Here is a 20,937-nt window from a genome sequence, read left to right on the forward strand (position 1 = left end):
CAGATCTGGCTTAATTAGAGCATGTGGCCTTTATCTCACTGCTTGTTTTTGCACCTTTCCAGAGATTACTCTACATAAGACGTTGCCTACATCCAATGGCAAGAGCACAAATAAGGTGTTTTTAAATGCACCAGGAAAGAATTGGGAATAACGTACAGTAGTGACACCAGCAGCACCTACCCAAATAGTAAGCAGGCTTAATCCATCCAACTGAAAAAATGAGTAATTGGTTAATAAAAAAATAGGTATGTGTTTTAGGCACAATATTCCTGTGACAGTCAAGTTTTCCCAAGTAGGTTCACCAAGTCCACACAGACTCTCTGGTTCTGAACACGCACACTCTTCAAGCCCTCATTTAAGCCTTAGGTGATCCCAAAGATAATCAGCCAGGTGTCAGGCTATGTGAATTATCTTTGGCTTCTACTCATTAATGGGAAACAAAGGCTTTAGGGCCAGTGAAGAAGACAACAGGAGGACTCATTGACCCATTTGGCTGTATGCATATTGGCGTTTGACACTTGACTACTTATAGCAGATGCAAAGGCCAAAAAAAAAAAAAGGAAAGCTTTAGGGATACTAGAATTCCTTTTAGTCGCATACAATAAAAATGTTGTGCCTAAAATACTAAATTTCTCAGATCAGCAATTAACATGATCAACATTTTTGCTGCAAGAAATCATTTCTTTCTACTGGAGAAAAAAATAAAATATTCTAAAGGGAAGAAATTCTTTTTCTTTTATGCATCTCCTCTGCCAGCTTAACTATAAAGGGACAGAATTAAGACTTCAAGTCTTGGATTATCAACAATGCTTGGTATTTATGGAGCCTTTCAATATGTTTAATTCTGTAGTAAGTCTGTGTGTAAAATACTGTGATAAATCCTTTGCTGATGTAAATTTTCATCACCATTAATTCCATGTTAAAAAAGGATTGGCTGGTTTTCACTGAGGAGAATGACTGGTCATATACTTAGCTGGTGGAAAGCTGGTAGGTCAATTGTAGGAAATTTGTCATGCCAGATAATAATATTGGAGAAGTAAGAAAGGCAGAGAAAAGCATTTTGCACCTCCAGTGACATTCCAACTAGTTTGATCTGTAATTTAATTAATTTATAATAGCAGAGAATCTAATTTTTTATGTACTCTGGAAAGCAGATGTATATATATAATATATTTCAAGCATCACATCTGAGACTTAAAGAAATAAAAAGTCAATATTATCGAGTGGGGAAAATATCTATCATCATGCAAGAAAAATATTTACACTAATTTTCTTCATATTTTCCAACCCACATTTGGGCAAATCAAATCACATGATGCTTTGGCTCTGTAGAAAACTTCTCTCCCAAATGTAAGAGCAAAGGTTCCCATTGGAAAAGCCATTTGAAAGCGAGCCACATCCACTTCAGCATTGCAGAGTTCTTCTGCACAGGAGCCCCACAGCTGCAGGGCCAAATACCTCAGCCAAATATTTTAGCTTCAGTACAGGCTTTTGAAGATGTCAAGTCAGAACTTCAATATGTGTGCACCTGCCTGTATAAAACATAGTAAAACCAAGGAAATCTCATTACTGCCATAGCATCTAGATATCCTCATCACAGGCAAGTTTTCATTATATGGAAAGAGAACAAACAAACAAAAAAAAGGCATAAAATAAATCAACCTCATTTGGAAGAGTTTACATGTACTAAATTTCTTATTTCCACAGAGAAAAGGGAATTTTTCATTCAAAAAGATAAAGGTTTAGTATACAAAGTATTACTCCTGCACCAGCCAAATCAACAGGAGTTGCTTCTACTTACAGGAACAGTGTCGTGCCTTCGAGGAGCTGTACTATGTCAGGGACAGGAAGGGACCGATCAGTGTCACGTGGAACACAGCAAGTTCTACAGCATATCCTGGAAACAATCAATTCTTTTGCATGTGCAGTGCAGGTAGGTGTTCAATCATTAACGCTCAGTAAGGCGGCGCACAGTCAACCAACAACCGCTGCTCTCACACAGCACAATCCTGCCCTTGCCGCACACCTCAGGAACATAGACTGCAACAAAACCAGAGCTATGTGTTGTTACTACATGGGAAAGAAGATGCTGAAGTACTGAGGATTAAATTATTCATTTTGACAAACATATAGATCACTTACAAACCCAAGACTGTGTGTACCATTGCAATATGAAGAGTTCTCTTCCCTCCTTGCAGACCAGGAGGCAAATTCAGTGTCATACAAGCATGAAGCCTAATCTCCATTTTTGACCAGATTTGACCAACTTGTCAGCTATTTACATCCAAGGCTATGATTATTATCATTGGCTATTTAAGAGTATGCTATTTTTTCCCCACATCTGTTACAGATGTCTATGGCAAGCATTTAGCTCTTGCCGGGAATCATAGAATCATAGAATATCCCAAATTGGAAGGGACCCACAAGGATCATCCAGTCCAACTCCTGGGTCCTCAAAGGACCACCCAAAAATCAGACTATGTGTCTGAGAGCGTTGTCCAAATTCTTCTTGAACTCTGTCATGCTCGGTGCTGTGACCACCGCCCTGGGGAGCCTGTCCCAGTGCCCAACCACCTCTGGGTGCAGAACCTTTCCCCAACACCCAGCCTGACCCTCCCCTGTCCCAGCTCCATGCCATTCCCTCGGGCCCTGTCGCTGTCCCCAGAGAGCAGAGATGAGAAGTTCCAGAAGTTTGAGCTCCAGAAGTTTAAGGCGCAGCCTCTGCTAGTCTCAGTGACGTGAGATGCCCCCTCCACATCACCATTCAGAGGTTTCCAGCCCAACAGTGCCTGGTTCAGACCTCCAGCATCCCGCAGACCAAACCACCCCACCCAGAAATCTTTGAATCAAGCACGTCATTTCTCGGTTTGCGCAAACACGTGCGCACGAACAGGCAGAGGAACACCAGGGAGGTTAACATCTCCCTTCGCACATGCTCAGCCAGCCAAAAGGACTGACACAGGCTTGCGTCACTGCAGGAAACAAGCAGCGGCTTGGACCACAACAGACGCTCGCAGTCTGGCATCCCTTTGGAGCTCTTGCGACTTCTTGTCCTCCCCACAAGACAAGAGCCCCCTCTTTGTGTTTGTCTGCCCTGCGCAGCAATGGGGGCCTGAGGCCTTGTTCAAAGGTTTGACATCAGCAACACAAGTGCAAAATAAAAGCAAGAGCTGGCTGCTCTCCAAGGATTCATCTCGCTGATGTCTCAGCTGTGCCAGTTGGAGTTAGTTATCGAGGACGAGCCACAGGAACTACCATGAATGCCGACGGGACTGGAAACGTCTTATATGGAGTAAACAGGAACTGCAGAGCCTTGGCTGGACCCATTTGATCTTTGTGGTGTGGGAGAAGGCACGGTGCAGTTTGCTTGGGCATGGTCTTCCTCTTCCTCAGCCCAGAAAGCAACACTCAGGGACTGCTAATGCAATGGGTAAAAAGTGAAGCATTTCAAAAAAAAAAATCAGAAATCAGAAAGACTTGCTATCTTTCTTCAAACTGTGTGTGTTTCTTTCCACCTGTTTCACCTCTGACCTAGACCAGGTCTTCCCTTCTTAGCCTGCCCCTCCATGTGCAAGGTCAGCACCCTAGGTTTGGGGCTCACCTCCACTTCCGAACCTGCTGTAGTTGTGATAACTAACCCAAAACCACTCTAGAGAAGAGGAAATCCTGCAAACTATGGGATCAGTCAATTTTTTGGATCTCAAACCCACGTTAACCCCCATCTCTGAGAGCTGCCAGCTACTAGGTACGCAGACAGCTTCTTGGGACAAATCATCAGCAGGCTGCAGGTTTGGCTGTAGTGGGACAATTCCCTGCCTGGCACAAAAAGATGCTGCAAGTTCAGTCTGACTTGTCACTGAAGTCGCAGTTGATACAAGCAGGACCATATATTCTCTTTAACCTCCCCTAAGCCACGTTCATGTGTCCTTGGTGGAAATATTCCCAGCATAGATAAGTAATTTTTCAGTCTCCTTGCATCCTGCTCACTGCAGCATCAACACGCTGCAACCAGCCCTAACGTGGTGGGCGAGACGCAGCACTCGGACAGCTTGTGCAGCCTTTCTTCAGGCCTCCAAACACGTGCCCTGCAGACCCTGACATACTCATGTGCACAAAGCATCACCAGGGATCGCGGGACGACATGAAACGGGAACACGCTGACCTTCTGGATGCTTTAAACTCCGGGCAGCACCAGAGAGAAAACATACTAGTCAATAATATGATCTTCTTGGGAGACTTAAGATGAAAAAGAGTAAAATGCACCATTTAAGCCTGACAGTTGTTACCAAACCCACACATCTCTCCTTACCTCCCTGCCACTGATTTATGAATCAGATGCCTCGTCCTCGGACAGGCGCACACATGTTTCACATTGACACAGGTTTTCTTTCCCACACGACTCTGCTGTGGAAGGTGACCGTTTGAACCCATTAATTCACCATACAAAGCGAGCGTGTTCTCCTCTCTGGTGCCCTGCAAAGCTCAAGTTAAGGGCAGGAGAGTGGAAAAGGCTCTTGGTTTGGGGGAAGGACGGGAGGAGGGAAGAAAGCACGCCAAAAGGCTATAGTTTAACCCAGAACAACTCGCTTTCCCCTCAGCCATGGCATATGGTGTACACATGACTTGAATGCAGCAAAACAGCTCATTATTTCATGCGAACCAATCTGAGGATGCCTGTGGCTCTGAGGGGTTCCCAAGTCAACCTGAGCATGGAGGAGCAACCTGCTGCAGCTTTTCGCTGCCAGCAACACCTGGAGGGCCTCCAGGCTCCAACGCTTTTCTTTGCTGTGCCACAAACTCCAAACTCTTGAAGCCAAAGTGGCTCAGATCAGCCGGGTGAGAGAGGCTGAAGTATGCAGATTTCCCTTGGCTTCAACCCTCTTCCTTCACCTCCTCTCCCCATCACCCAAGCACCCTCAGGAGGTCCCACCTGTGGGACACTGGCAGATTGTGAGGAGCAAATCAGGCTGCTCTGCTCTCCCCTGTAAGAGCACACATTTTGGTATGAAAAAGGCAAGAATTTGTGATGGTGGCAAGGTGCAAAGCAGCTTCACAGGTGAAGGGCAAGCTACTGGCTTCCAGAACACCACAGTTCCCTGCTCCACTTCTCCATGTTGAAGCTCCATTTGTGCTCCATCACCATGGTGCCTGGACCCACACAAAATATTTTTACTCATATGGGAGGCTAAGGGACACTCACAGCTCATGCATAATGTCCTCCCTTCTTCCCAGAGAAGTCAGTGAAAAAGTGGGAAATTTGCACCAACTTCAGACTTACCCTCAGATCTCACTGATGTTAGAGGCAGGGAATGACTGTGCTTGTGGCCAGCAAAGAAATGGAGGGGAGGAAGCAGCGAAAAATAATTGGTGGGTGGATGCCTTTAAGGAAATACAAGCATGGTTAAAAGCAATTTCATGGTCAATAAATAAATTTTTCCAAGAACTTCAGAGGAGAAGATATGTTCATGACGAGCCAAGGAAAGAGGGAAAAGAAAATAAATATATACACATGTCTTTGTTAAAGCCCCTAACACGAGCAAAAAAATCCTTCCAGGGAACTTTGGGGTTCTTTGTAACATTTCACAGAGCAGCATCTGCCACCCCAAATTGTGATGGAAATTAATAACACGAAGATGTGCGGTGCTCTCCAATCCCACTGACAGCCAGGCCCATAATTAGCAGCCATACGCTGTGGATGGAAAAAGTCCCCGCCAACTATTACTAGAATGCAGTAACGTTATTTCCAAGGGATTTTGAGATACATCCAGAGCGAGGGAGACCTGACTCATTTCTTGTATTTCGTTTTTGGCAGGAGGAAGTGGGGAAAAGGGCTTAGACTCAAAGTGCCAAGTAGCAAAAGAAAATGATAAACCTGTTGTGCAGAAGTTGGACACAGCAGGTCACTCACTAAGGGGCATGTGGGGAAATCATTTGTGTCCCTTCCTCGCCACTTTCCAATGCCAAAAACCTCAACTGATGTAAATTATCCTTCCCCCTTTGACTTCAGTGGCATCGTGCCAGTTTGCAGCAGCTGAGGATGTGACACAACCGTTTTCACTTTCTGCAAATGCCGACGAATTTATGCAAAAATTCAGTGAAAAGCATTTGAAAATTAAACAATTTTGAACTATGTCCTATTTTGGGAATTTATTTTAAAACTCCACATAAGAATTTGAGGTCTAACATCCTGCTGGGATAATGTGGCTGATGGCACTGATTTTCACACGAGCCCATAAAAGGGGCTTTTTAAAGCTTTTCTTCTCCTGACCTTGTGTTTAAGGTATTAGAGGGGTGGGTGATAAACAGGCAAATAAATTGTTACAGCCAACAAGCAAAGGACCGTCACCGCCACGCCGCTGCCGAGCTTGGGTGTTATCTCAGGCAATCAAAACTTTAAAGGGAAGGAGCCAGCTGCAGCAAAACCACAGGCTGCAAGAGCCGCCCGTGTCCTTGCGCCCATATGGCTGCAGCCTGCAGGGAGGGAAACGCCTGCAGCCGCTGCCACCAGCCCACACGGGGCCAAGCCTCCCGGCACAGTCCTGCATGAGCAGGAAAGAAATGTGCCTGAGATCTTTTAGGACTCCTGGGAGACCCCCGTTAGCACAGGGTGGGCTGGAAGAGCTGCTGCCCCCATCCTTCCCACGTCCCACGGCCACCCTTTGTTCTAAAGCTGAGATGCTCTTGCAGCAATGGTGCCAGAAATACCCTTGTAAACGAGAATTATTCAATACCCGAGTTTTGTAAGGAAATCACATTGGAGTATTCAGTGGCAAGGAGCCCATCTAAACATCTCTGAATGCTGCTGGCCCTTGCTGTGCTGCGGCAGTACCTTCAGAGGTGTCCCTGCACCTCCACAGCCAGTTAAATGGGGACTGAATGGCACATTCCTGGAGCTGGTCTAAAAGCCTGGCTTTATACAATTTTCCTTATAAAGCAGAAATTATAGGAACGTAAAAGTGCCTTTCAGTGAACAGCCGAAGGCTGATAAACTAAAGACACCTGGTTCTCTGCCCTAATATTCCATTGATGCAGCCCCTTTAACCACCTGCAGGGGAACACATTCTCCCAGTTATCCACAATTTTGGATCCTTTCACTGGAAGCAAAGCTAACTAAATTAGCAAGCTGCCCAGGGACAGGACACAGGCACCGGCCTAACACCACAAATCACCCTTCCCCTGCTGCCCCACCAGTCTGCTCTGCTCCCTGCAGCCTCCCGGGGCCAAAGGAATTCCTGCTTTGGTGACAAAGCTAACAGGAGGAGGTTCAGTGCCATAACCAAGACAATGGTAGAAGTCCAAGGAAAATAAAACCTGGGAGTCCTGCCTTTCTGATAGCTAAGTAAAAAGCAATTCTGCTATAAAGAGTCTCCTTTTATACTTTTGCAGCATCCACATATACCTGCAAAACAGTTCTAGGAAACTAAATGATACACAAAAATCATCATCAATTGTGTTTTTGTGTGTTGGGAACATGAGTGGCCCTTTCCTAACCTAGGAAAGGTTTGTAAGCCATGACTTTGCATCTGTACACTCACTTGAAGCAAAAGTATCCATCCACCTATGTGTGCACACACCACTTACACAGAAGGGAATCTCTAACACTCTGTCTTCCCAAACATCCTGTGTCACCTTTTATTTTATTTTATTTTATTTTATTTTATTTTATTTTATTTTATTTTATTTTATTTTATTTTATTTTATTTTATTTTATTTTATTTTATTTATTTTATTTTATTTTATTTTATTTCATTTCATTTCATTTTATTTTATTTTATTTCATTTTATTTTATTTCATTTCATTTCATTTTATTTTATTTTATTTTATTTTATTTTATTTTATTTTATTTTATTTTATTTTATTTTATTTTAAGTTTATTTTATTTTAAGTTTATTTTTTATTTTATTTTATTTTATATTTTATTTTATTTTATTTTATTTATTTATTTATTTATTTTTTCTCCAACAGTGCAGGCTTCCTAGTGCTTTACCCCCCCTCAGATCCTAAAGGAATTGTCAGAGAGTCACCGTGGGAGCCAGCAGCCATTTGTGGGTGAAGGATGCGAAGGGCTGGCACTGCTGCAGGGGGGTTAACAGGGCCTGAGCGACCCCCAGACAGGCAGGAGGTGGTTCACAGCACTGCTGAGGGGATGTTAATCCAATCCTAGCCCACAGTAAGAGCCGTGCCTATGTGCTTTCTGTGCCATTTTGCAATGCTGCGGACATCCTCCCTCCTTAAAGCAGCAATTTCTCTTCTCCAGGCTTTCTCGTACTGTATTTAGTGTCAGTGCCAAGGCTCTTTCTCCAAAATATCTGACAGAGCCACGATACTTGCCAGATATCTGAGGGAGACACTGATTTCATATGGTAAATACACAGAAAAAGTGTTTTAAAAATAATACTTAATTTCCTCACACCAGCTACATGATACCTCGCCAGGACAAAACCTATACAGCTGGGATAAAACTGCTGGGCACATGAGTTTTGTGCGCAGAACCAAAACCCCGAGGGGCAGCCAAATGTGGGATCTGGAGGGCTGGGGAGGCTGCTCGAGCCCTGGGTTTTTGCCTCCCATCCAGAGCTCGAGTCCTCCGCCAGCAGATGCTTATTTAACTCATGTCAAGATCTTGGCAGGCAGTCTGACATTTTCAGAAGATAACTGCAGTTAATAGCACAGATCTACTTAATCACTTCAGTCAGGACAGAATGACCCAGTGTCATCCTCTGATCTGATTTATGAAATGATGGCACTGAATAGGATAAAGTAACTGGCTGCTACGGTGTTGATGACATGATGTTCCTGCAGTGCTCAAACACATGCTTTTGGGGAGAGGCAGAAGGAGATCTAACAAGGTTGCAGAGACAGACGGTCACATCCTCCTCAAGGGCCCCAGCCTGGCACACTAAAATCCCAAGAAACAACACTTAGAAAGATTTTTATTTTTTTTTTCTTCCCTACAAGGCAAAATTTGACTTTGAAAACTTGCATCCCCACTCCAAGAGAAAACCCGGAAGCAAAAATAAATAAATGGGGAGATGTAGGGATTATTTCCAGCTGATACCCCACTGATAGTTAATAAACATGGTTGGCGCCTTACTACAGTGCCTGTACGGTCACCTTCAGGCCTGCTCCTTCAAAGAAGTGACCTCAGAAGCTCTACCACAAGCCTTGGGGTCCCCCTCTGAAGGGATGAACAGGTCCAATCCCTAAACATCTTCTAAACCAGTAGTTTTCAGCCTGGAACATATGGAACAAGCAGTGATGGGCTAGGAGTAACTTAAACAGTGTCCATGAAATAAATGTTTTATGTCAAAAAAAAAAAAAAAAGGACTTTTCATATATCAACAGGTGGTCTGCAGTGCCTATGGAGAACACCCGTAACCGGTCAATTGGCAGGAAAAACGTTGTGATTAAATTTTTGTCTTTGCTGTTGTACATTTTGTCACCATACAGTCTGTGATCACAGCTTAGCACAAGAGTCCTGTTCTGCTGATTTCATTCACCTCCCAGCAGTCATAAACTGGTACAAATGAAGCTGTTCTGCAGATTTTTCCTCAAAAAGTTCTATGGTCCAATCACCTGCTCCACCCACTTCAGGCTATCCAGTCCCTGCTGTTTGAAATGTATTTTCACCACTGTTTTGTCACCTCCTTGGTCTTGCAGATACCTTACAAGTGAAGTGTCAGTGCCATGAGTGTACACCATATACCTGTGCTGGTTTAAGTTTGTCCCTTCAGCAAAAGGTAGTAATAGAAAACCAGGATTGATATGATATCACTTGAATTATCTAAGGAATGACTGTGGCCACCTAGGTTCTCCTTGTAGTCACAGGCGCCTTCAGAAAGTCATTGATCTTGTCTGCCTAACCATCATATCATAGGATGAATCAACGTGGAGGAAAATGTCTCTCTACATCTCTCTGCATAGAGAGCTTAGACAAGACTCCTGCTTTGACGTACTTGAGGGTAGGTCTGCTTAGTCCAATGCAAAAAGACTTGCCAGAAGTAAAGGTGTTTGGGGGAACCCACTACCCTTAAGGCACCTTCATCTTCATCTCTTCAACAACCAATTCCTTCCATTGCATATTGCAAAGTGCCAGCGCATCCATCTTTGACTGCCCAGGAGCACGAGGAGCACAGGGCAAGCTCTGTCCTGGCCATGATACCTCCTCCCTTCCCTCTGCTCCAGCTGCCACTGCTGCTGGGCACAAAGTCACGTTAATCCCAACTAATGTTGCACCTGGCCTTTTGTTGGCCACAGCCAAGCAGTGAGACGCAAGAGCTAGGAACGCACCCCGTCTTCCCAGCACACCATTTTGCAGAGATTTCCTCCCACCTAGACTTTGTTTGTTTTTTTGTGTGTGTGTGTGTGTGTTTTGTTTTGTTGTTGTTGTTGTTTTTTACCATGATTAATTTCTACTGTTTTTATTTCGTTTGTTTATTTGTTTGTTTCAGAAAGAATCAATGTACGATTTCTGAGCACACTCATGATTTTGGCAACCACAATCACCAGGATGTTATCTAAGTGAAGTTCTGAATAATGAGGGTCACGTTATTTCAACCACTGACTGTTACAGAAATGAAAGACAGAGGAGGGGAGAAGATCTTTCATTGCAGTCAAAATAATGCCTTAAAAACTGGAATGACTTTTTAGTGTTCATGTTGCTGAATCTTTAGGTTTCGTGTCATGGAAAACCATGTGATAAGGTCCCTGCACAAGATGCCAGGCATTTCCAGGCAAGCCGTACAGACTGCAGTATCATTAATTTAATTTTCCACTACTTGACTATTCTCCTGACTGAAAAATCAATGCTAATAAGGAGCTTTGGGAAAAGAGTGTGTTGATGCTTGATCTTGTATGGACTAATTTTAACCTGCTATCAAATGACTAAGTGGCTTTAAAGCACCTATAAACCCAACAAAGAGATTTTTAAACGTCTCTTTCCCAAACGGTGCTCTCTGCTGATGAAGTCATCTAAATGCATGAGGACGGGTTTATGTGTGCTACCTCAGCCTCTCCATCAGGAACACTGGGGACGATGGCCAAAGTCCCGTGCTTCAGCTGCACCAGCCCCGGCGCTTGCGTGCAGGAAGGCACCAGGCGCTGCAACTGGCAAAGAGCAATTTCAAGCAGTCAGAGACACTAATAGCATCCGAATCAGCTGTATCTGGAAGAAAAGAGCGCTGTGCTATCTGCTCATTCGGATAAATTGCCTGCTAGAGCAATAAACGAAGCCTGAAGAGTAAGTGTGGTTTTAAGCAATAGCTAAGATGGGATAAAAAACACCGCGCGTAGTCTTACTGTTGCTCTTGAGCGTCCCCTCCAGCACTGAGCCGTGGTGCCTGCCTTTGCTTTTGAGGTCTTTGGGGAGGCAGACAGGGGGTCACAAGGCACCCAGAAGACCATTCCCCACCTCTGGGAGCTGCGAGACAGAGCTTTGCTGAGTCACACAGCTTTTTCCCACCTTTCAGCAAACTTTTCATCAAAAATAGCCACGTGGCCTCATTACCCTACTTTAAATCACGCCACAATGCCTGGTTCACTTGGGGACACTGAGTCATGTCCAGAAGACAACAATTAGCTGAATTAGGATATGATCTTTCCTGGGGAACTTTCTTCATTTCGTGACTATTCTTCCAGTTCATTTGTTTCTTCTGTTCCACCTTGCATCTCAACATATAGCCACTCTAATTGTGTTGATCTAAGCACCAGAACAGCAACACTATTTCCTATTTTTTATACAGCTCCTAAAATTAAATCAAAGGTCCTGAGGTACCACTTGAATACAAATGAACACACAGACATTGTTAGCAGATTTTTAGAAAGACATGGCCAGCTTTGCTTTCTAAAGATGCACACATTAGTATGATTAACATTGGAAAGTGCATACGAATTTTTCAAGCAAATGCAAGGCCACTCTTACAGTGGATAGCCTATTCACTGAATATTTACTGAACTTTCAGAGTTGGATTAAATTTCCTTTCCTTTCTATTCACCACCTTTGACCACGAAGAGAGGGATGGGAAAGGATGGATCCAGGTTTAAATATTCCCTCAGCCTGGGAAGAGCTCAGATCCTATTTCCTTCTTTGCAAAATCGCTGCTTAACACCCAATTTCAATATTCCCTCCTGAATGGGGTAATTCATTTAAAATATTGCCTGCTATTAGTACATATAAAAACAAACAAACAAACAACAAAAGCAAAAACGCATGGCTGTGGAATACAGCAGTTTATCCCAGCCAAACATCAATGCCTTACCATTGTGAAAAGAGTGAGGAGGAAACAGAACTCCACGACATCAATCCAGCTTTAAACACTGAGATCCCTACTGATAACATCAGGGCAGGTAGTTTATCAGCAAGATTACTAACTCCTAACAGGGAGTCTAGGGTGAGGTTATCATCCCGCCAGAACCCTTTTTCATTATCCCAGTGCCTCTCTTTCATCCAGGCAATAATGAGCCTGACAGAGACCACTCCAAACCCCACGAGGCTAAGCCCAGAGGGGTGAGGGCTCCTCTGAAAGGCTCTGTACGCTGAGGACTTGCTGGCTACATTTTCTCCATTGCATGTGAACCAGCATCATGCCATGCCTTGACTACAGCTTCCCTTCAATGAGGCGGCTCTCAGGCATCTGTTGAGTAGTGCCGCAAACCATGGCTCATACAGAAAACATGGCCATGGTCTTCTGTTGGTACCATGCTGAGCACGAGCATGGCATTTGGCTGTTGAGTTATCAAAAAAGCAGCTGCTGGGTGTGTGCACGCAGCTAGGCCACACATCTCCAGTCACACCAGGCGAGTCCAGCCCATCACACATCACCACGTGCTGGCGTCCTCATCTTAACCTGCCTCACCTCTGTTCCAAATGTGGCCAGATCACCCACCAGAGCCACATCTGCCTCTGTGATGGCCCAACTCACCTGCTCCAGGCTGCACGAGCTCCCCAGCATGCTGTTCACAGGCCTTCCAAAATTTCACAGCCCCAATATTTCCATGCCTGGGTCTTCGCCGGTCCTCTTGTCTGCACCCTGCAGGCCAACGCTTGCAGCTCTGCCCCGGAGATCGACCCTGAGTGCATGAAGAGAGAGGAAAGGGAAGGCAATGGGGAAGGGGCTGCTCCAGACCAGGTCTCGGACCCCAGCACCTGGGGTGGCTCTGGGCCAGCAGCACATCACAGCTGGCAGGAGGGCCCCGGCCTCAGGATCTCCACCAACACAGAGCCATCAGGGTGGAAAACAAACCCACGGCTCGCCGCGCAGCGCCAAAGCCTGTGCTCCTGCTGCAGTGAGTTACATGACATGGAAAAAACTATATATAGGAAAAGTTAGTTGCTTTCTGACAATTTCCCAAAACAGCTACCATTCTTTTTTTGGGTTATCGTATAAATCATTGCTCTCACCCACCCTTAGATCATCATGCAGCAGGAAAATGGGATGAAGCTGAGAGATAATAAAACCCTGGCAAAACTCCAGCCACGATTGGACTTTCGTAACGAGCACGACCAGAGTTACGGCAGTAAATATTTAAAGTTATTTTTGAAATGAGGTCTCAGGAAAGATATAAACTCTCATGATTTGAGGCGTTAGCTAACCTCTAATTACAGAGGGAGGAATGGAAACTTTTTTGGAGATAAGGGATAACCTAACTGCTTGTTGCAGGGTTTCTTGGAACGCACTCTGACCGCCCCGCTCTGGTCAATGTCAAAATCCTGGGCTAGAAGACTCATAGGTCTAAGTGAGCTTAGCAGTTCCTAAATTCCTAGAAATGCAATTGTAGCTTATACTTTGCTTGCTACAGACATTTGATTTTCTGAACAAAATCATAGAAATATATTATTATATAAATCAGATGTTTTGTTGCAGACCAACCATTACCATAACGACCATTTTTTTTCCCTCAGGAGTTGCAATTAATAGTTTGTCCGTTACAAACATCTGTTTTTTATTTAATGTATACATTATATATATATACCCACACAAACATCAGATGTTGCAAGATATTTATTAAAGTGCACATGAGACAGCTTGTAGTGTATGAGACAGCTAAAGTGAGAAAACAGTTCCCCAGCACAGGAGATCTGAGCTCAAATACCTTCACTTATTTTCCTTGTGCAGTTTATCTGTAAAATCCATGCATGTACTGATTCACAAGTTGATCTATTCAATTCACTGGAATTCTTTATTATGCAGCCTGCTTTGCTTCACTTTCCTCCTTGTAGTGTAGGATCCATTTATGGTTTCACTGCAAACTTCTCAGAAACTTATTTTCACCGCTGATTTTGTTACGGCCATGGCGAGAGCTCTCCTAACTCGGCTGGGGCCTTTAATACTGACACTTCAAAGTACTTCTGAGTTAGGGTCAGAGTGGACCTGGGCAGGTCCTGTGGTGAAGCCCACGACATCTGTGCCCCATGAAGAGCAAGGCCAGGGCCTAGGCCAGCAGCGGGGGCAGAAGCAGTTGAAGGACAGTGAGGAGCAGAAACCAGTGCAAGGCACAGGCCGACATCAATGCAACCTAACACTGATGGGTTCAGGACAAGACAAATGAGGCAGAAACCAGATTTGTCAAGGAAAAGGCAGATAGAATACTCACAAGCTCAGCGGCAGTCAATCAAGTAGCGAAGATCTTTTTTTGTGGTAATTTTGTGGTGCTTTTGTGGTACCTGCTTGCTGGGACACCACCATGGCCACCATACACCACAGTTTGCACCCAGTCAGGCTTTAGGACTGCTTTGGGACTGTCTCACAGTGTCTGGGCCCCATCCGGCCTTAGCTATAGGCATGTGGCCTACCGAGCCTTCTGCTTTCAGTCTGCCAAGGCAGGCATGTGTGGGGTGGTTTGTTGCAGAAGCAGCTGGGTTTGGGCAAGTCTTCCATAAAGGAGGTCCTAAAGATGCTTCTCACAAAGGAGAAAGTTTATGGTGGTCCTCAGATCTACAGCTTCAACACAAGAACATTTCACCTCCTGCCTAGGTGCACTTTCTCTTCCTGTAGCAGGTCACCAAAGGAATGTAATGATCGACCACAAACCTCCACCCCCCAGCATCCAGTGTTCTTTGGGTGATCTGTGATCTTTCAGTGATCTTAGTGAGCACACATGCCCTGGAGAAGGGGTAAGATGAGGAATGCCACGGGAAACCAGCACACAGGGCCAGAAGAGATGTGCTTGGCCAACCGGCACTGATCCAGTAACATAAACCATCGTTCTGCACAAGGGAGAGGCCAGGCTGAGCCACGACCAGAAGAAAGCAGCAGTCTGCAGAAGAGGTGCAGACTGCCCAAATTCTGATCCCCTTACACAGCCCCCAGGAGCTGCTCCTGTGCAGTGCAGAGAAGGCATCTTGCTCCAGCAGGGGCTGAGAGCACCAAGCCCTTTGCTAACGAGAGAAATCGAGCGTCAGAGAGCGTGGGATATTCCTAACCTGAGGCTAGTCAGGCCCCAGAAATTTCCCCGTATTGTATGTTTTGTCTGATGTTATCAACATTTAAAATAAAGTAAAGTAAAGTAAAGTGAAGTGAAGTGAAGTATAAAATAAAATAAATAAAATAAAATAAAATAAAATAAAATAAAATAAAATAAAATAAAATAAAATAAAATAAAATAAAATAAAATAAAATAAAATAAAATAAAATAAAATAAAATAAAATAAAATAAAATATCACTTTGGGGGGAAAAAATGCAGCCAAATCCTGCCCCATCACAGGCCTGGGTGAGAAGCAGCACACTGTGCTTGAAGAAATCATGAAATCATTGCAGTGCACAGTCTCAACCCCTCGCTTTTACCTGCAACAGAGGTTTTAGTGTAAATTTAGTGCGTAGAGTAGTGATATCACAGGATATTTATAATATACATATACAAACATATTTTATAATCTATGTGCATGTGTACTTTGATATTTATTATATATATACATTGCTGTTCACTGTGAATCCCTCTATGAAAAACTCAAAAAGATTTTCATGCGTTTTCCTGAAAAAAATTCTTCAGCAAGATGGTCAGCAGCACTCATAGACACTTACAGGATGTGAAGTAGCATTTACAGCCATCTCTGCTAGGGGTGAAGGGGGACAGACACCGAAGATAATGGTGCCCTGTGAGGCTGAAGGTCCTTCAGCAGAGCGGCCGATTGAAACACTCCTGCTCTGCTCCCCAGGCAAAACCTTCCTGCACCACAAAGACCTAGGCAGCACCTCCCATAACCAAACCCATCCTGTAAAAACTAATTAAAGTGTTTAATTAGCTTTTGATTAACAGCATATTTCAGACTCGTAGTCTTGCAGAGCAGCAGAGGCAGAACTCCGGGGCCTGGGCTGCTGGGTTTGTACACGAGCTGCTCACTTCAGAGCTGACACGCAATTACGCCGCAGCACCAGTTGTTCCCCATTTGCAAAGCCAGAGCGTGAAGCAAGTTGTGTTAATGTGTCGAAATGAGGGGAGAAATAAAGAGAGCAATGGATTACCGAGCCTTTGAAGGGAAAAGTAATATTGCAATAATTTATAGAAGGGAGAGTTGGTGGGTGGGACAGTCACTCTCAAAGAACAGTGGCATTTAGCCAGAAAATATGGCTCGTTTGAGAAGAGCATCACTGCCATCTTCAGGACAGACGATTTCACTTCACAGAGGTGCGACAGCTTTTCCAGGGCATTTTTTGGTTCGTGCAATATAAAAGAAAGTGTTTGCTGCAACTCCTGCCAAAGTTGCATTTATAGTTGTTATGGATGCTCTGCAGGCCAGGGTTTGGTCCAGTGCCTCCTAGCTTCTGAATTGTGGCACCTCAAGCTGCCCACACAGGAATGCTTCATAGCTACAGTTTCCAGTGCAAACTTCAGTTTAAGATGGAAAGGACCAAGCAAGTCAGCGCTGCCCATGGCAGTGCAACACTATCTCCTAACAGGCACCCCTCAGCCTCTATTCAGTCTCACTTCGAAGTCTCCCAGGAGCCATCTTCTTCCCCGTCTCTTGCAAGACGCCTATGTTAGCGTAAGAGCTGTGTTAGGAAACTCCTCATGACATCAGCCAACTTTCCTTCCCTCAGCATTAAATCATCGTTCTCCTAGCCTGACCACAGCCAGCCAGCTGATGAGCCCAGACAGCTCCTCCAGCCTGGCTCTCCCAGTGGCGTTCCCCTCTCACTCGCTACGAGCCATTTGGAAGATGCACCGTGCTAAATTCAGTTCATCACCTTAAAAACAACAGTAAGGATGCTAAAGATAAAGGTAAGTGCTTAAAAGCTAGGAAATAGCACTGTTAAGACTTGCACATTACTTAAGCTCGAGTCTTTCAACAGATGCACTCTCACACTGCTTTTAGTTACACCAACACTGACCAGGGGTCATGTAGCTGGTGATGGAGACATCCCCTTTGCCCTGCAACATATCCCTCCGTGCTGCAACAGGACGCTTGTCTCACGTGCCCCCTCACACGATGGGCTCGATCTCAGTGGCATGGGATGAGCTGGATGAGCACCCGGCCTCCTTTCCCAGGCCTGGACACCGGCCAGTCATTTGGCCAAGGTTTGACACAACGGGCTCGTGTGAACCGATGCAATGAGGGAGGACGGGGAGCCGGGATGAGATAAGCAGCTCTGCCTCTTCCTTGCCTGCATCCAAGGGAAAGATGGACCATGGATCAGGCCAGCTGTGACGTGGGGCTGTCTCAGACTCCCGTGACTACAAAGCTCACCTCTTCTCTCTGCCCCAGACAGTTCATGGAGTATGTGGCTACCTACAGGAAAACCCCAAGCCTTAAAGGTCATACTGCAAGTGGCACCTGCAGCAGGAGCTCTCCATGCCTCTGCAGATTGGTGATTTGCACCAGATGGTGAGGAAGGGGAGAGCATGCAGCGGGACCTGTGCAGGTCACCTGTGGAGACCTTGGTCTCAAAGATGTGCCACCAGCTAATGAGGAAGCCCATAGCAGGAGCCAGGAACAGCTCCCTGATGCCCCACTCCATCACCACTGCTCACCAACTTCTTGTAACTCCCCGCCTCGATCATCAGGCACCAACCACAAGGCCCTCTGTTCAGGCGTGAGCAAAGCACGTACGTCCTCAGGGCAGGAGCCTGCAGCCAGGAGCAGACCACAGTAGTTTCTAGCAGCCTGCTTCAGGGGAGAAGACAACTGCACCTTCCTCAGCCGCTCCCAATCATAGCCGCATGTGAGAGAGAACAGACAGCACCAAAGCTTTACAACATGTATTAATGAATGTTTTGTTTTTTTCAGCTGGTTACCAAAAGGAAAATAAAAGTTTCATGTGGAGCTATAGGTGTAACCATGAATCAGCAGGGCAGTGCTGGAGAGGCTGCAGGTGAGGGTGGCCCCAGGAGCTCCAGACCCTTCCACACCCAGGGAACCTCCACAGAAAAGCTGGGGAGGGACTCTTTGTCAGGGAGTGCAGTGATAGGACAAGGGGGAATGGCTTTAAACTAAAAGAGGGTACGACAGATTGGATATAAAGAAGAAATTCTCCACTGAGAGGGTGGTGAGGCCCTGGCACAGGCAGCCCAGAGAAGCTGTGGATGTCCCATCCCTGGAGGTGTTCAAGGCCAGGCTGGATGGGGCTTTGGGCAACCTGATCTGGTGGGTGGTGTCCCTGCCCATGGCAGGGGGTTGAAAGTAGGTGATATTTGAGATCCCTTCCAACCCAAGCCATTCTGTGATTGCCTTACTCCTTACCTTGCTAACCCCAGCTGGAGAGCTGCTGCCATTGACCAATAAGTAGACCTTATGCTGGAGCAGCACATCAGGAAAAAGAGTGAAAAAAGCTTTGAGCCATTAAAACATAGATGTTTTTGAAATGACATATTTAATTACAAACTCAGTGCTCCTTCATAAATGACTCCTCGGTAATTGCTTACACCTATTGCACGGATGAGAGTTGGATCACGATGAACACACCAAGCCCACCGGCAAGGTTCAGCAGCTCTCCCTCTGGATCTCCTCCAGCCCTGTTTATAAAAGGATGACCTGCGCTGCACCACTGGGACTGAGCCCAGGGTGGCCTCAGGAATCACTGCAGCCTTACATGTTCATGTGCTGAGCAGCCCAGGGGATCGGCTGCATTTCTGGCAAAGCGAAATCTGATGTGGTTTAGAAGCAGAAGATAGACAGGAAAGGATACAGTTTCAGGATAGCCATTTCTATCATTTGGGTATTCTGTATGGGAAATTTTAGGAAACAACCAACATCACAGAAGCAGGCTGTTAAAACGAACAAACAAACAAACAAACAAAAAAAAACCAGTTGTTTCCCCAGAGCAGCTACAGGGTGGCTACAGCAGCTCGCAGAGGCAGGATGGCTGATGGGGCAGAGCGTTGATTTAAACCACCGAGTGCCCAGCCCTCTTGGACTCCGTGCGACTGCTCAGGCTGGTGCCATCCGAAGGAAGGAGTGGGTAATTCCCCTTCCTTCTCCAAACCTACATAAAGCAGAAGCCGTTCAGCGACCAAGAATCAATACCAAGCCTGGCAGCTGCTCTTCTGTCCACTTCCATAGACAACGAAACTAAAACAAAGGGAGAAGATTAGGGAGTGGTTTTGCAAGGAACAGACAGCAAAGCTCAAGTAGCAAACACCCACTGGCTCCAGCTCAGAAACGCCAACAGCTGATGCCCCATGCACCAAGGTCTATGCTTTTCCCTTGGAAAGCTCCCTAGGAGAAGAGCTCTCAGAGTTGCAGGCCAGCCAAAGGAAAGGCACACAGCTCTAATCTCCTTGCCCAGCTGCATACGCAGAGAAACTGCGGAACGCAAATGCTGGAGGAAAAAAAGAAAGCGCCAATTATTCTCTGTCCACAACCACCATGGGTGGGAGCTGCGATAGCAGCAGGCAGCAGAAAAGATCTGACCGCAACAACCGATGTAAGAAATTCTGGATTGTTTAATCCATAGCCACTGAAGCAGACAAAGAAAAAAAGTCTATGTTGGTAGTCCTTCGATAATGGGACTCACTCTGGATTTACTATTTCAAGTGTTCTTCAAGGAGATTGAAAACAAAAACCGCCCTATACCTAAGCAATGCTTAAAACCTATTCTCTGGAAAACACAGTTCCTTTAAAAAGCCTTAACACATGACAGGACAAGTATGACTACCATTCTATGATTATTTAATAGCTATTTTCCATAGCAAGGCTGAGATGAAACTTACTTTTTTTCCCTAAAGGCAATGAACTCAGGATGACAGTTACCATTTCAGATACACGCAGAACTGTTGGTTACGTACAGATTTTAATATCCATACAATCCTGGGAAAGTTGGTTGTGTTTTTTTTTCTTCTTTTTAATCAAAAAAGGTTTGTCCTTTCTCAACTAGATTCAAGGGTGACTCTGCCAACAAAACTAGGGAGAAGTACCAGGTCTAAGTAAGAAAATTTTATTCATCTACATAGCACAGCACATGGCTTGCCTTCTCTTTAACAGGGGCCTCTGCTAAGCATCTTTGACAGAAAAAATAAAAGTTAATAAAAGGAGAATCTTTTCTAATGCAGAAGCGTGCCCACAACAAATCCAGCATGGTCCCACTGGTATATTCCATCAGGAGCCATGGAAAGTTACATCAGCTGTTCAGCAAATGAAGCTGAGTGTGTTCTTGCTTGCCTACAGTTTTAAAGTCTCTTTTCCTCCTTTCCTTTCCAGGATGCTGGCAGCTCATTTCAGGTATAATCACAGCACAGACATATATGAGGTGCACTAAATGTCTGCCCACTGATGCAAAATATGCCATCTTCCAGGTGCTCTTTACAGCAATTCTCAGTTCTTGTTTTCCCCTTCAAATTCTTCCCCTTCCCAAACACTTGATTTTCTTCACCAAAGCTTAACGTTTGTTCCAGTATAACTCTAGCCAAAGACCAGGCAACATTATTTACTGTGCTAAGAGAACTCAGATTTTACACACGGTTCGAAATATTTAGCTCTACAAAAGTTTACACCAGTATACAC

The 20,937-nt window shown here is 45.1% G+C and overlaps 2 long non-coding RNA genes across 7 annotated transcripts in view; both read right to left on the reverse strand.

The window, feature by feature from the left end:
• Positions 1 to 15,403, reverse strand: part of LOC308188722 — a 115,087-nt gene extending 99,684 nt beyond the window's left edge. For 2 of the 6 annotated variants that reach the window (XR_013945718.1, XR_013945719.1), the window contains exon 1: positions 12,922 to 15,401. This is a non-coding gene — a long non-coding RNA (uncharacterized lncRNA). Of the gene's footprint in view, positions 1 to 12,921 lie in introns of all 6 variants that reach the window. The other 4 variants (XR_013945716.1, XR_013945717.1, XR_013945720.1 and 1 more) reach the window with 4 other exon arrangements.
• LOC308188724 lies at positions 1,339 to 1,901 on the reverse strand. The gene is made up of 2 exons (XR_013945724.1): positions 1,802 to 1,901; positions 1,339 to 1,532 (listed from the first exon to the last, which is right to left on the reverse strand). It is a non-coding gene; the product is annotated as an uncharacterized lncRNA (long non-coding RNA).
• Positions 15,404 to 20,937: the final 5,534 nt, after the last annotated feature.

Source organism: Anser brachyrhynchus, assembly GCF_964034855.1.
Source record: "Anser brachyrhynchus genome assembly, chromosome: 2".
In the NCBI taxonomy this organism is placed as follows: Eukaryota; Metazoa; Chordata; class Aves; order Anseriformes; family Anatidae; genus Anser; species Anser brachyrhynchus.